This window comes from Erinaceus europaeus, chromosome 11, assembly GCF_950295315.1.
Source record: "Erinaceus europaeus chromosome 11, mEriEur2.1, whole genome shotgun sequence".
NCBI lineage: Eukaryota > Metazoa > Chordata > Mammalia > Eulipotyphla > Erinaceidae > Erinaceus > Erinaceus europaeus.
This window is the reverse complement of record NC_080172.1, coordinates 196,333-212,500: the sequence shown is the minus strand read 5'-3', so window position 1 is coordinate 212,500 and position 16,168 is coordinate 196,333. Positions and strand designations below refer to the sequence as shown.

At 45.8% G+C, this 16,168-nt stretch overlaps 1 long non-coding RNA gene across 1 annotated transcript in view; it reads left to right on the top strand.

Moving 5' to 3' along the window:
* Positions 1-15,583, top strand: part of LOC132541178 (uncharacterized) — a 35,062-nt gene extending 19,479 nt beyond the window's left edge. The window contains exon 2 of the long non-coding RNA XR_009552350.1: positions 15,421-15,583. This is a non-coding gene — a long non-coding RNA (uncharacterized LOC132541178). The remainder of the gene's footprint in view (positions 1-15,420) is intronic.
* Positions 15,584-16,168: the final 585 nt, after the last annotated feature.

The following is a 16,168-nucleotide window of genomic DNA, read 5'->3' as shown; positions in this document are numbered from 1 at the left end:
GAGGTATGATCACTGCCTCCTCGCTTTCTGTGTCTGTGGAAAGAGAAGTGCTGACTGGGTTCACACTTGCAGAGAAAGTTGACACCAGGAAAGGAAGTGACTGCAAGTGGCTTGGACTTTGCGCCTGTCACTTTTGACCTCTTTTCCATAAATACTTTGCCACTTGTCTCTAAAAATATAAATCTGCTCATTCCACAGGGCTCAAGCCATGTGACTGAAGTCCAACTCCAAGCTGAGAAAGTGAAAATATTCCTCTCACTACCCAAACTGCACAGGGGACAAAGCAGGCCAGGATCGAGGGAAAGAATTTCTTCATGACAAAATTAATTAGTCACAAAATGGCAGGAAAATTTGTTTAGCTATATTACTGACAATGTATGTACTCCCTTTATTTAAAATTGTGCTCAGTCTACATGTAAAACAAGAAGAATGGATAATTTCATTGTCCTTCCTGACAAACCACTGTTAACTCCCTGGGTCTGTTGCATGACTCTCTCTTCCCAGCAGTCGTGTTGGGGCCACTTCTAGCTCCCAGAGCCACGTCCTCATGAAGCCGGGACCCTACCTCACGCTTCATCCTGAAAGTCAGTGCCCCTTCAGTTTCCTTTCAACTGCTGAGGCCTAACGTCCTTCCCAGGACACCAGACAACAAGCTCCTGAGGAAATAGGAGCCACAAATGCAAACACAGCTCTGCGCCTTTCCACCAGCAGAGCTCTGTGCCCCCACTTCCTCCACTGGAAGCTACAGCAGGTCTCCTAAGGTTGCCGATGCAGGTTGACTATCATTTCCACAACTATCTGCCTATACTTGTATATATTTGCTCACTTAGAAATAATTTTATTATCTTTATTTATTGCATAGACACAGCCATAAATCAAGAGGGAGGAGGGAGATAGTGAAGGAGAGAGACAGAAAAACGCCTGTAACACTGCTTCACCACTTGCAAGTCTAGCAGATGGAGACTTGTCTCAAGTGGCCTCCCCCAGGGCTCTGTTCTGGCTCCTACGCTATTTAATATTTACATCAGTGACCTCCCAGAAACTTCTTCAAGGAAGTTCATCTACGCCGATGACATCTGCTGCGCAACTCAGGCATCCAAGTTCGACATCCTCGAGGAAACACTCACGAAAGACATGTCTCTGATATCTGATTACTGTAAAAAATGGCGACTAATCCCTAGCACTGCAAAAACGGTATCATCTGTTTTCCATCTACACCATGCCTCGGCCTCGCGTGAGCTTAATGTGCAGCTTGGCAATACGAGAATCCGGCATGAAGCCCAGCCAGTCTATCTTGGCGTTACTCTCGATCGCACTCTGTCATTTCACAAACATCTCATAAAAACTGCAGCAAAGGTGGGCGCGAGGAATCACATCATTGCAAGACTGGCCAGCTCCTCATGGGGCGCGAGCGCTTCCACACTACGATCATCCTCTCTGGCATTATGCTATTCCACTGCAGAATACTGTGCCCCAGTATGGTTCCGTAGCCCCCATGTCCACTTGGTCGATTCCAAATTATATTCCTCCATGAGGATCATTTCTGGAACCATCTGTTCCACCCCGGTTCCATGGCTGCCAGTTCTTAGCAACATCTCCCCGCCAGATATTCGTCGGGATGCGGCATCATCTAAACTCATTTCCCACGTCTACGCTCGACCGGACCTGCCAACATACGCGGATATATTCGCCCACCCTGTTCAACGCTTGACGTCTCGTCACCCAATCTGGTCCCCTACGCCTACACTGAACTTCTCTGTTCCAGTCTCTTGGAAACAGAGTTGGCAGTCAGCTGAGGTCAAGAACAAACACCTCATCACAGACCCCTGCAAGCGTCAACCCGGCTTTGACCTAGCACGTTATGACTGGGCCCTCCTCAATCGCTATCGAACAGGCCATGGCCAGTGCGCCACTATGTTCCATCGCTGGGGAGCCAGAGACGACCCGAACTGCCCCTGCGGCTCCAGACAGACTATGACCCACATAGTCAACGACTGCCACCTCTCCAGATTCAAAGGAGGTCTCGAAACTTTACATCAGGCTAAACCTGATGCTGTTGACTGGCTACGGAAGAAGGGCAAACGCTAGAAGAAGAAGAACCACTTGCAAAGCTTTACCCCTGGAGGTGGGGACAGGGGATGCCCCCCCTTTTTTTATTTTTTATTTTTTTTTAAAGAAAGGATTAATTAAGAAAACCATAGGGTAGGAGGGGTACAACTCCACACAATTCCCACCGCCCAATCTCCATATCCAACCCCCTCCCCAGTAGCTTTCCCATTCTCTATCCCTCTGGGAGCATGGACTCAGGGTCATTGTGGGTTGCAGAAGGTAGAAGGTCTGGCTTCTGTAATTGCTTCCCCGCTGAACATGGGTGTTGACTGGTCGGTCCATACTCCCAGTCTGCCTCTCTCTTTCCCTAGTAGGGTGGGTCTCTGGGGAAGCTGAGCTCCAGGACATATTGGTGGGGTCTTCAATCCAGGGAAGTCTGGCCGGCATCCTGATGACACCTGGAACCTGGTGACTGAAAAGAGAGTTAACATACAAAGCCAAACAAATTGTTGAGCACTCATGGACCCAAAGCTTGATGCCCCCCTTTTTAAGGCCCCATATTCTCATCCTTTCCAAGTTAACCTACACCTGTCACTAAATCCAAATGCCCCTTCTTTTTTCCTGTTCTCTCTCATGGTCCTGATGGAGCTCTCTGATCATCTTCCCCTAACATTTCTCCCCCACTGAGAGTAAGGGCCAAAAATCTTTTATAGGGAGCAGAAGGTGGGAGGTCTGGCTTCTGTCACTGCTTCTCCACTGAACATGGGCCTTAGCAGGTTGATTCATACCCCCAGCCTCAGACATAGGTTGTTTCCCCAATCAATGCATAAGCATTAAAGGCAATCCCAGTTTACACTGGACAGAAACAAAGGCAAGATCATTCCTTCCTCTTAAACTTGGGGAGGTCAGGTCACAGGTCACAGTGAAATTTGATCCACTGTGATCCAGTAAGTTCACTACTTACAGGGTCAGAATTACCTGTGGCTAATATAAGCCTGTGATTTTGTCTCTGCCAGGACAGAGTTACCTGTGGCTAATGTAAGCCTGTGATTTTGTCTCTGCCGGGACAGAGTTACCCGTGGCTAATGTAAGCCTGTGATTTTGTCTCTGCCGGTAGCCTGCAGTTTTTGCTTGATTGTGGAAGGGAGGAGGAAAATATTGAATAAATGCTTTTCATCTTTGTCTCCTTTTGTTCCTGTCATTATTCTCTCATGTCTTACTCAGACAGGAGGGTCTCTTCCACTTAATTCCTTCTGCAAGCCTCAGACCCAGGAAAGTCAGAGGTGGCCTTCGCTGAGAGCTGAATGGCAATGGTGTGTATTCCAGGGCTGGAGGAAGCAGTGACACATCTGGATCTCAAGGCACAGAGGAGTTCCTGCCTCCTCCTCCCCCCACTCTTGTCTGGCCCTTACCACTGGCTGGGCTCCTCCCACACCAGGGAAGGCCACCAGTTCTACTCAGCCCACTCATTCAAATGCTCATTTCTCTCTCTCAAACAGGCCCAGAAACAGCATTTAACCAGCTTCTGGGCATCCTGTGACCCAGTCAAGTTGACACATAATAGAGGAGATGGTTTTGTTTGATTTGAAAGAGAACACTATGCAAACCATATCCTGCCCAAAATTAAATCTCAAGTGTAGCTGCCCACCATGTGGCCTGTTTGCTGGTTGGTGCGACCCATCGCCCACGCATCCCTGAACGGGGTCTCTCCGTAAGTCCTGCTGACCAGCTGGTTGGTGCTACCCATCGCCCTCGCACCCTGAACGGGGTCTCTCCGTAAGCCCCTGCTGACCAACCAGGAAGCTCTTCAGATCTTCTGGCATAACAGGCCGACCACTACATCTTTTTTTTTTTTTTTTGCCTCCAGGGTTATTGGGTTATTGCCGGTTCTGGGTGCCTGCACCACGAATCCACTGCTCCTGGAGACTATTTTTTCCCCTTTTGTTGCCCTTGTCGTTCCATCATTATTGTGGTTATTATTATTGTTGTTTCTGTCGTTGGATAGGACAGAGAGAAATGGAGAGAGGAGGGGAAGACAGAGAGGGGGAGAGAAAGACAGACACCTGCAGACCTGCTTCACCGCCTGTGAAGCGACTCCCCTGCAGGTGGGGAGCTGGGGGCTCGAACTAGGATCCTTACGCCGGTCCTTGCGCTTTGCGCCACGTGCGCTTAGCCCACTGCGCTACCGCACGACCCCCGTTGTATAATGAATTTAATGAGTTTATGCCAGAACCACACTCCTTGGAGACAACTCATGAGACCTGATTCTCCTGCCATTTTCAGACAGTGATCAACAGTCACTCGAACCACAGTTTGGGGAGGAAGGGTCTTCACACTTTCGGGAAACTGCACTAGGAAGTGTGTGGCTTGACCGTCGCGGTGAGGAAGATTCCAGGTGTGGTAATACGGTATGGATTTCCCTTTCATGCGTCCTCCTTAGAACAACAAAACAACTGTTTAAGTTTAAAAATATGCACCAGGCATTAAGTGCACTTGGACGCTTCACTGCTTGCTGAAAGAAGTAGACGCGTAGCAAAACGCTTTGGAAGACGCCTGATTTTTCAGCTTCTGCTTTAATGTGTAACGGTTTGATAAGGCAATGGATCGCCCTGGTCTACAATGACTGGAAAAATAGGAAAAATTACCCACAATGGCACGCTGACTCTGTGAATATTTAATTTGTCAGTGTAATTGATGACTCGGCAGGTAGCATACTGGGAATTTACATACTAATTGCCTTGGGTAGAAACCAAACGGCTTTGATTCAGTAAATTAGGCTGCCTAGCAGAAGCCAACAGCGCCTCTGCAGTGGCCAGATGAAGCTTGCTGAGGAGAGCCCTGGGCAGGAGGCCTGGCAGGGCACAAGGCCTCAAAGCTGAGAAACAGACACCAAGCTCCTCCTGCCTCAAGTGCAGAGACTTTCCCAATAGACTCAAAGACAAAACAGAAGACAGAGGTCAAAGAAGTTCATGTATGTCCAAACAACATACATCTTTGTGTCCATGACAGACAGACAGCTTCCTAAGAGGGATTTTGAAAATTTATTCATTTTTTATTGCCACCAGAATTACTGCTGGTACTCAGTGCTGGCACGATGAATCCACCACTCCAGTGGCCATGCTTACCCCCCTTTTTTCCTTTCTTTCTATTTTATTTGACAGAACAGAGAGAAGTTGAGAGGGGAGGGGAGATAGAGAGTGAGAGAGACAGAGAGACACCTGCTGTCCTGCTCCACCATTAGCAACCCCTCTGCAACCCCCAGGTGTGGAGCAGGGCTTCTGTACAGAAGAAGACTGGTGAGTTATATCCTAACACTTCGCTGTGGTTGCCTTCAGAGAGGCTTTTGCCTTTTTGTGTTGTTCAAATTTAACTCGCTGCAGAGAGAGAGAGAGATTTAAAATAACATACTGACCAAAAGATAGTGAAAATAAAAATCAAAACTATGGGGTCAAGGGAGATAGCATAATGGATATGTAAACATCTTTCATGCCTAAAGCACCAGAGTCCCAGGTTTGATCCCCTGCACCAGCTGAACAGTATTTTGGATAAAGAAAAAAATAAGTATAAAACTAAATAGTGATAGTCATAACAACAAAAACAACAACATGAAAAAAAACTAAGGGGCATTTATGTTAAAAAGCATATTTTGTGAATTGCTTTGTCATATTAAGATTTTTATATTTAAGCTTTCATGTGAAGTGCCCTCCCGCTTGTAATAAGTGCATTTTAAAGCTAAGACAGATGCTATATATCAAGCTAATTATGAAAAACTAAGTGATCTTAGCAGCAAGCAGCCAACATCAGCCCGCTTATTTGTTAGCCATGGCAAACAGAGCTCAGAAAGATGGAAGAGCCCTTGAGGGTATGAAATTTATAAATCAGTCCACTAACTGAAGACAATGTTTTATCCTTCCTAATCACCCTTCTTTCCTTTCCTTTCCTTTCCTTCCCTTCCCTTCCCTTCCCTTCCCTTCCCTTCCCTTCCCTTTCCTTTCCTTCCCATTTTATTTTATTATTTTTACTGCCACCAGATTTATTGCTGGTGCCAGCACAATAAGACCACTATTCCCAGTGACCTTTTTTTCTCCTTTCCTCCCTTCTCTCTTTTCTAGTTTTCTTTCTTTCTTTATCTCTCTTTCTTTCTTTTGAAAGGACAGAGGAAGACTGAGAAGGGAGGCAGAGATAGAGAAGAGTAGACAGAGACATCTGTAGCCCTGCTTCACCACTCATGAAGTTTATTCCTCAACTGGGGACCAGGGGCTTAAACCTGGGTCTTTACTCATGATAATATGTTCATTCAACCAGGTGTACCACCATCTGGCCCCCTTTATCTTCTTTTCTTTTCCCCTCTTTCTTCGCCTCTTCTCATCTCTTCTTCCTCCCACTTCTTCCCTTTTTTCCATCCTTCCTTCCTTCCTTCCTTCCTTCCTTCCTTCCTTCCTTCCTTCCTCTCCTGGTTAGTAGTGTTTTATTGAGGCATAATCCATATACAGTAAGCTTCATACACCTTCAGACTTTGATGAAGTTTGGCAAATATATTCAGGGATATATAGGTAAGCTGATTTTAAGCCTGATTTCAAATATTTACTGATTTTTCATGGTCAAGCAATGCAACAGAAGGGGTCTTAGAAGCAGACCAACAATGTAATTTCTGAGTTCTACCCAATCTAGATTATACTCTGGGGGCTACCCCAGATGTTTGTATCCGATAAAATGGCTGGGATTTGGGACAGAAATGAAGGTTTGTCCAGGACTCTTGCTTGAGCTTTTGGTACAACCAGATGATGCTGCCCTCTCACCCCCAAGCCCCCCATCTACTTTCTTTGACTGTATAGTGTAGTCCTTGAATCCTGAGGTTTTACCTTCTCTTCCTCCTGCTGTGGGTTTTATCAGGGCTAAATCTGCCCAGATGAAACCTGTAAACCACCACAGAAATGTCTCCAGCAAAACTGCTGGTTTCACTTCACTTTGTAAAGCAAACAGCTATCTTTCTATCAGAATGGTAGCATCAAGATGAAACAAAGAAATGTCCAAATTCTGGGGGCAGAGATGAAAAGTAGGCAGCTGCCTAACTCAGGCTAAATCAGCTGCCTGACTCGGGCTTGTTTAAACCACTGATCGTTGAGAGCAAATCACACCCTTCTTTGGACCCGATTCACAAGGCAGATCCTAAGCACTTAGAAACACATGGCTAACAAGAACTGGACACTAAATTAGCTCCCAGATGCACAGTCTAAAACACAGGAGTGCATTTGGATATCAATTGTTCCTTTGCCAAACCTAGCAAATAACAAGCCTTATTGGGAAAGATGGTCTCATTCCCATTCATCCTGCTTTTGAAATTTTCCCAGCCAGCAGACTGGACCTGTCTTTATCTTCCTTCCTTTCTGAGGAAAGAAGTCACTTCTAAAGCTGAGCCCCTGAGCAAAGCCCTTGAAGGTTTCCTCTATTATGTGCTGTGGGACACAACTTAATTCTCATTTCTATTCAGGACACAGCTTCATGCATATGAATTCCACAGGTACGTGCTTTTTGCTTAAAGCAAGAAGGCAAGGGAAGTGAAGTTAGACCTTGGAACAATTTGTTCCACAGAACAGAGTGAATCATCTCCCATAATGAGCAGTGTTGGCCAGAGCTGCAGCAAACAATGGGCGGTCCCATTCATCAACTATTCAAGGGCCTTGTGCATAGCGAGGACGTTCATTAATGTTGGCTCTTTGCTCTGATATTCAGTGTTCACTGGGAGACCTGGATTCACTTACCATTCAGTCTGACTTGGGAATGATGCTCTTTGCCACTGAGTTAAGCGGCTTAGCCAAGGAGGAGAGTTGGAATCCTTGATAGAGTGGACCTAGTGCACTCTAGTTGTAAAATTCTTTTTATTTTCTCCCGCCCCTTTTGTAAAGTTCTTTATTGAGGACCAAAAAGCAAAGGAGAGGTGTACTCTGTGAGCCACTTTTTAAAAATTATGAGTCATTTTCTTTTTTTAACTTTATTTATATAATTTTTATTTATAAAATGAAAATATTGAAAGACCATAGGATAAGAGGGGTACATTTCCACATAATTCCCACCATCAGAACTCCATATCCCATCCCTTTCGTCGATAGCTTCCCTATTCTTTATCCTTCTGGGAGCATGGACCAAAGATCTTTATGGGGAGCAGAAGGTGGGAGTTCTGGCTTCTGTCATTGCTTCTCCACTGGACATGGGTGTTGGCAGGTGGATCCACACCCCCAGCCTGTGTCTGTCTGTCCCTAGTGGGGCAGGGTTCTGGGAAGATGGGGTTCCAGGACACACTGCTGAGGTTGTCTGCCCAGGGAAGTCAGGTTGGCGTCATGGTAGCATCTGGAACCTGGTGACAGAATAATGAAGCTGAAGGGTTGACATTCCATGCCTGACATCTTTGGACACGGTCTGAAGTTAAACATGCTGAGGTGGCGCTGGTTGCATTGATTGGGCTGGGATCTGCAGATGCAGTATCAGTTGGTGTGAATTGAGAGAAGCATGCAGGAAAGTGAGCCCCACCCTAGAGGTTTCAGGACTGGGAGAAATATGGGCTTTATAGAGAAAGGAGAAGCTTCCTACTGTCTAAAGGTTTAAGAAGGCAATGGATAGCTACTACTATAACCAAATTATATGGCTTAACTTTGAAAATCCCATTATTTTTCTTTAAATTAAAAAAATAATCCTTTATTTATTGGATAGAAACAGCCAGAAAACTAGAGGGAAGGGGGTGATAGAGAGGGAGAGACAAAGAGACACCTGCAGCATTGCTTTTCCACTCTCAAAGCTTTCCCCCTGCAGGTAAGGACTGGGGGCTTGAACCTGGGTCCTTGTGCACTGTGACATGTGCACTCAACCAGGTGCGCCACCACCTAGCCCCTGAAAATTCCATTGTTAGGTTTTGCTGTATCATACAAGACCTCACCATAAATTCTGTCCTTTTATGCTATTTACATATAGCTGTATCTTATGAAGTAACACCACCAGTTGCTTCTATTCTCCCTGGTCTAAGTTTTTATTTTATTTTATTTTACTTTATTTATAAAAAGGAAACACTGACAGAACCATAGGATAAGAGGGGCACAACTCCACAAATTCCCACCACCAGAACTCCGTATCCCATCCCCTCCCTTGATAGCTTTCCTATTCTTTATCCCCCTGGGAGTATGGACCCAGGGTCATTGTGGGATGCAGAAGGTGGAAGGTCTGGCTTCTGTAATTGCTTCCCCACTGAACATGGGCTTTGACAGGTGGATCCATACTCCCAGCCTGCCTCTCTCTCTTTCACTAGTGGGTGGGATTCTGGGGAATCGGGGCTCCAGGACACATTGGTGGGGTTGCCTGTCCGGGGAAGTCTGGTTTGCATCATGCTAGCATCTAGAACCTGGTGGCTGAAAAGAGAGTTAGCATATAAAGCCAAATAAGTTGTTGACTACTCATGAACCTAATCAGATGAAGAGTTGGGTGGGGTGTCCATTTTATAGATAGCTAAAAGACATATTTTAGTTATATTCTAAAGGGTCTGTGGCTATACTAGTTTTTTTTTTTCCCCTGAGCCTGAAATCTGATATGTAGGTGGATCCAAGTTATTGTCTGGGGAGATGATGTCATGGCTGGAAAAAGGACCAGAAAGCTGGATCAGAGAAAAAGAGCAGCTCCCAAATATGGGAAAGGTATATAAATATTGTTGACTGTAAACCCCATTGATTTGACTTAAATGGGGCCCATATTCAGCTTAGGAGCCTGTGTGACCTCTGCATCCCTGTAGGTCTGAGCTCACATTCTGTGGTCATGAGTAGGCACATTCCAAGCTGCCCCAATATCAGGATGCATCTTCCTCCGGTGTGGCATAGAGTATGTTGTCCAGCCGTTGTTGATCCCCACTCCCTCCACTGTAAGCTACAGAAGTTATCCCAAAGTTGCAGATACCAGTTGACTGTTATTTCTATAGCTAATGGTATAAGTTTATATATTTTCCCCTCTGGTCCTACTCCTCTTCCTTTCCAAGTCACACCTACACCTATTACTACTTCCAAATGTCCTTTTCCTCTTCTCTTTCCTGGTCCTAAAGGATTTGGGGTTCAGAGTCCTCTGGTCATCGTTTCTAACATTTCTTCCCCACTGGAAGTATGTATCAAAATTATTTTGGGGGTGCAGAAGGTGGAAATTCTGGCTTCTTTAATTGCTTCTCTACTGGACATTGGCATTGGCTGGTGGACCCACACCGCCAGCCTGTCTCTTTCTTTCCCTAGTGGGGCAGGGCTCTGGGGAGGGGAGGCTCCAGGACACACGGGTGAGGTTGTCTGCCCAGGGAAGTCAGGTTGGCATCATGACAGCATCTGTAACTTAGTGACTGAAAGGCAGACCCTCTGTTACCCCACTTTATTGTCAAGGCATATGCTTTACAAGTCAAGCTGGGTGACTAAAAACCAGAGACTCTCTGCAAAAGAAATTTGTTTCTGGTCAGAAGAACATGTTCAACCTTGAATAAATGTGCCAGAAGCATCTGTAACTCAGAAGTGTTTATAAATAAATGCCCCAGATCCATCCCCTTAAGGGCAGAGGACACTGACTCTCAGCATACCCCCAGATGAGTCAACGTTAGTTCCACAGGGAGAGTATTCTTGATAACATACTCCTTAGATGAGCGTTTCCTGCCAAGTCTTCTACCTCTTTATTTGTATTTTCCGGGAGCATCTCATGACAACACTACCTAAACTCAAATTCTAGTCTCTGGATTTCTTAGTGATGAAAGCCAAGATGCCCAGGAAACCAATTTCCCCTGCAAATCTCTACTTCAGTTACTTGCATCTTCCCATCTTCCTTTCTTCTGTCTTAAAAAATGTATCTGTTTTTTAAATATGTTGTGTATTTATTTAGCTGTTGTACAGAAACAGAAAAATTGAGAGGGAAGGGAGAGATGGAGAGGGAGACAGAGAGACATCTGCAACATTGCTTCACTGCTTGTGAAGCTTTCCCTGCAGATGGGGACTAGGGACTTGATGCTGACTTCCTGCTCATTGTAGCATGTGCATTCAACCAGGTGCACCAAACCCTCTTTCCTTATTTCTTTTGATAAGACAGAGAGAAATTGAAAAGGGAGGGGAAGATAGGAACAGACAGTGAGACACTTGCAACACTGCTTTACCATTCCTGAAGCTTCTACCCCTGAAGGTGACAACCTGGGGCTTGAACCTGAGCCTGTATGCACGGTAACATACGTGCTCTACTGAGTGATCACTGCCTGGCAACCTCCCCCTTCCCTCTCAATTTCTGTCTCTATAAAATAAGTTCCCAATTTTTGTCCTCCAGGACATAGGGACACTTCCTGAGGCAGTGAGTTGCAAGGATCCTTCGGTGGGTTTGCTCAGTGCTGACTGCCTCTAGAAGTGGACCACTCATGAATCTATGGCACCAGACAAAAAGTGTTAGAGTTTTGACTGTTTCAAAAGAAACATAGAACAGAACTGAGTTTTGATGCACTTCATTACATTTCTTTTATGACTTTACCTTGTGTTTTACAAAACACCTGCACATCACACTGCAAAACTCTCAGAGAGATACACAGGCCCATGCAAATCGCAGCCCCTGGATTGTGGGGTACAGCAGCCCCAGGCAAAACACAAGCATGACTTCAATGTTGATGGCCTCCATGGACTGCAATCTTTTTAGTCTTTAGTATCTAGGGAAGTAAATCTCAAGATCTAACACCCAGGCTTCTAGGAGATCACAGGAAGTAGAAATCTAGAAAAATAAATAAATAAAATAAAGGGGGGATGATCAGGCAGTGGTGCACCTGGTTAAGTACACACATCACAGTGCACAAGGAAATGGGTTCAAGCCCCCAGTCCCCACCTGCAGGGGGAAAGCTTCAGGAGTGGTGAAGCAGGGCTGCAGGTGTCTCTCTGGCTTTCTCCCTCTCCCTCTCCCCTCCCCTCTCGATTTCTCTGTCTCTATCCAATAGTAAATAAAAATTTTAAAAATAAACAAAAATCCACTGGAAAATAAAGCCAAAAAAAAAAAAAAAAAAAAAAAACCCATGAAGGCATCTAGGTGAAAAGCCATGCATAGAGAAACTGGGTGTCTTTGCTAGTCAGAAAGCAGCAGGCTCAGTGACAGCTATGCAGGAAAATTGCCATGTGGAGGGTCAGGGCTAGGTGAGACTGAGGGAAAGGAGAGAGAGAGAGAGAGAGAGAGAGAGACCCTGACTCAACATAGCTAGTTTCACACAGAAGGAAGAGGAAAAAGAATGCAAGAAGCATGTTTTCCTCCTTTTTCAACGAGGATGATAGCAGCAGACAATCTGCTGCTTGCACAGAGGCCTCTGGGAAGGAGGGAGGAGCATCTGTCGAGAGAAGCACAGCTTGAAAACTCACAAGGTGGGGAGGGAGTCTCCAGGGTGCCACCACAGCCAGCAAAGCAGGGGGCAGCGGGCACCTTCAGCAAAGTCCCAGGGGGTGGATCAACCCTGTGCCCTAGCGACCAGCTCATTTTCTCTGGCAGTCATTCCGGGCTCTGAAGTCCACTGAAGACCATCTTTATTTTTTAAAATATTTCTTTTTATTAGTGATTTAAGATTGTTTTACAAAGTAACAGGGGTACAACTCTGTACTGTTCCCACCGCCAGAGCTCTGTGTCCCCAATCCCTCCACTGGAAGCTACTGCGGTTCCCCCAAGATTGTAGATATGGATTAACCATTATGTCTATAACCCTCTGACTGTGATCTATATTTGTCTATATTTGCCCATTTTTAAGGTCCTTTCTCATCTTCTCATCCTTTCCAAGACATACCTACATCTGTTACTGTACCCAAATGTCCCTCCCTTTTTCCTCTTCTCTCTGGTTCCTGATGGAGTTGGAGTTCAGAGCCCTTTGTTTATCTTCCCTATATTAATATATGTATTTATTATTATAAAGAGAAATTGAGAGAGGAGGGGAAGATAGAGAGGGAGACAGAGAGTCACCTGTAGCCCTGCTTCACCACTTGTGAAGCTTCCTCCCTCCAGGTGGGGGCCAGGGGCTTGAACCTGGGTCTTTGTGCGTTGTAATGTGAGCGCTTAACCAGGTGCGCCACTCCCTGGCCCCAGGACCATCTTTTTTTTTTTTTTTTTTACATTTTAAAAAATTTAATTTTTTATTTTAATTATAAAAAGGAAACACTGACAAAACCATATGATAAGAGGGGTACAACTCCACACAATTCCCACCACCAGAACTCTGTATCCCATCCCCTCCCCTGATAGCTTTCCTGTTCTTTAATCCTCTGGGAGCATGGACCCAGGGTCATTGTGGGTTGCAGAAGGTGGGAGGTCTGGCTTCTGTAATTGCTTCCTTGCTGAACATGGGCGTTGACAGGTGGATCCATACTCCCAGCCTGTCTCTCTCTTTCCCTAGTGGGGCAGGGCTCTGGGGAATCGGAGCTCCAGGACACATTGGTGGGGCTGTCTGTCCAGGGAAGTCTGGTCTCATCCTGCTAGCATCTGGAACCTGGTGGCTGAAAAGAGAGTTAACATACAAAGTCAAACAAGTTGTTGACTAATCATGAACCTAAAGGCTGGAATAGTACAGATGAAGAGTTTGGGGGGCTCTCCATTTTGTAGATAGCTAGTAGGCCTGGTTTAGTTATATTACAAAGAGCCTGTGACTATACTAGTTAATTTGATGGGGTTTACAGTCGACAATATTTATACACCTTTCCCATATTTGGAAGCTACTTTCTTCCCTGATCCAGCTTTCTGGTCCTTTTTCCAACCATGACATCATCTCCCCAGACAATAACTTGGATCCACCTGCATATCAGATGTCAGGCTCGGGAACAAAAAACCACCCTTCTTAAGGAGAAGCATATCACTCCCACCCCTCCAGAAGCCACCCATTTTACAATTACAGTGCCACACCTCCTTCTCCACTCTCTGCCCAAGGGGTGTTGTATCTGCTTCTGAGAATAAGATGTTAGTGTCTCCAAGGGGGTGCGGTTACTCTGAACAGAGTGAAATTGAGAGGGAAAGGAGATAAGAGGGGGACAGACAGAGAGACACCCCCCCCCGTCTTTGGTCTTTGAGAGAGAAGAGAACATCATACTAGTGTGGATGAACCCACTAGGGAGCCCAGGGGCCATGCCACTTAGACTCCAAAGACTGAGCACAAATTCCACGGCCTGTCTGCAGACCCTGCCACATGCACAAACACATAGCTTCCCTTCTCCGAGTGCTCTGGCTAAGCGTCACTGATTAATTCCTTGGGAGAAGTGCTTCCTGCAGCCCTGCCTTGACCTCCCACTTACTCTTGGCTGTTTGCTCTTAGGTGAGGATAATTTATTTCTAGGCCCTAGGCTAGGAAGCTTATTTGCAATGGCAACAGTAAGACTCACTGGTATACTTGTAGGCTGAGAAGCCACAGTGTCTCCAGGCCACGTTGACCGTTAGCTTTTCTGTGAAGCTCAAGAGGCAAATAATCAGCCATTAATTAATCCAGGTTCTAGAAATATGAGCTTCCTTGTTTCTATGTAAATTTTTCTACTTTAATTTTTGATGATGCCTTTTATGTTATGCTATCCTTTCAGTAACTTAACAAGGAATGTATTTGAAGAAAGACTCAGTAACCAGTCATTTCAGTTTTACCCTGTAAGTAAAAGAATCACAGGACTTTCCCTTTATTCCAAATGTTTTGTTGTTCTGTTCCTCAGGGAAAGATCTATTCAAAGTAGGGCTGCCAGATAAAACACAGGGCATTTGGTTAAAATTAAAACTTATGTAAATGATGAATAATTTCTAGGGTGAATAAGTCCCAAGTACTGCATTCCAATTTTTTATGCTTAAAAGCGTTCATTTATCTGAAATCCAAGTATAACTAGGCACCCTATATTTTATCTGCTAAGTCTGGCAATGTCAACTGAATGTGACAGAGGCCTGTAGAGCTCTCTCCTCATCTGCATCCAGGAAGGTGTGAAGCCTTCGTTTATGTGGATGGAGTCTGGTGGCTTCACCGTGGCCAGTGGGAAAAATGGGCTTAGCCACTGACTCCCTTTGCCTCTGGGTGTCCAAGCCAGAAACCACATGAGATGACTTCATGGTCTTGCATCTCCTTCATCTTCACTGTTGTGCTGTGCCCAGAAGGGAATGTAAATGATTGTCTTAAAAAAAAAAAAACGAATTGATAACCAGACAATGCTTTCAGTCCACATGCATGTTAGCTATTAGGCTCAGGCAAAAATTACTAAACTCACGGGCCCCTTGGAACATACCTAACATAGACTTGCTAGCTTCTTCCCACACAAAGACCCCTAATTTCATCTGCTCTATTCCTATCTTTGGGTTCCTATTTATTAAACAATTTGTCCTGCTTTATATCTTATTGTCTTTCAGCCACCATGTTACAGTTGCTACTATGATGCCATCCTACAACTCCCACCTTCTACACCCCAAAAAGAATTCTGACCCATACTCCCAGTGGGGGAGAAATGTTAGGGGAAGATGACCAGAGGACTCTGAACCCCAATTCCATCAGGACCTGAATCTGGAAAAAGAAAAAGAAGGAGGCCGGGAGGTGGTGCACCTGGTTGAGCACACATGCTACAGTCCGCAAGGACCCAGGTTCAAGTCCCTGGCCCCCACCTGCAGTGGGAAAGCTTCACAAGTGTTGAAGCAGTGCTGCAGGTGTCTCTGTCTCTCTTCCTCTCTATCCAACCCTCCCTGTTGTTGAGGTGGTCTGGTGTCGGGCTGCACCGCGGAGAAGAGAGCGGACGTCCAGAGCAAAGGGGTACACAGATCTTTATTATAGGATGGGGGGGGAGGTTTGGTTCAGACCACGTGGAGCCAGCCAGCAATGGCCGACCACGGGGGGAGAGCAGGGAGCGAGACCTCAGAGAGGGAGAGCCGAGAGCCCAGAGAGAGCGAGGGGAGGGGTGAGGGGGCTTTTTATTGGGCGACAACCAGGGGTGACGTGTAGGGCCAGGATTGGTTGAAAGGGGGCACTCTAGGATTTAGCGAGGCATAGAAAAACCTGGGGGCGGAGCCAGGATTGGTTGAAAGGGGGCACTCTAGGATTTAGCGGGGCATAGAAAAACCTGGGGGCGGAGCCAGGATTGGTTGAAAGGGGGCACTCTAGGATTTA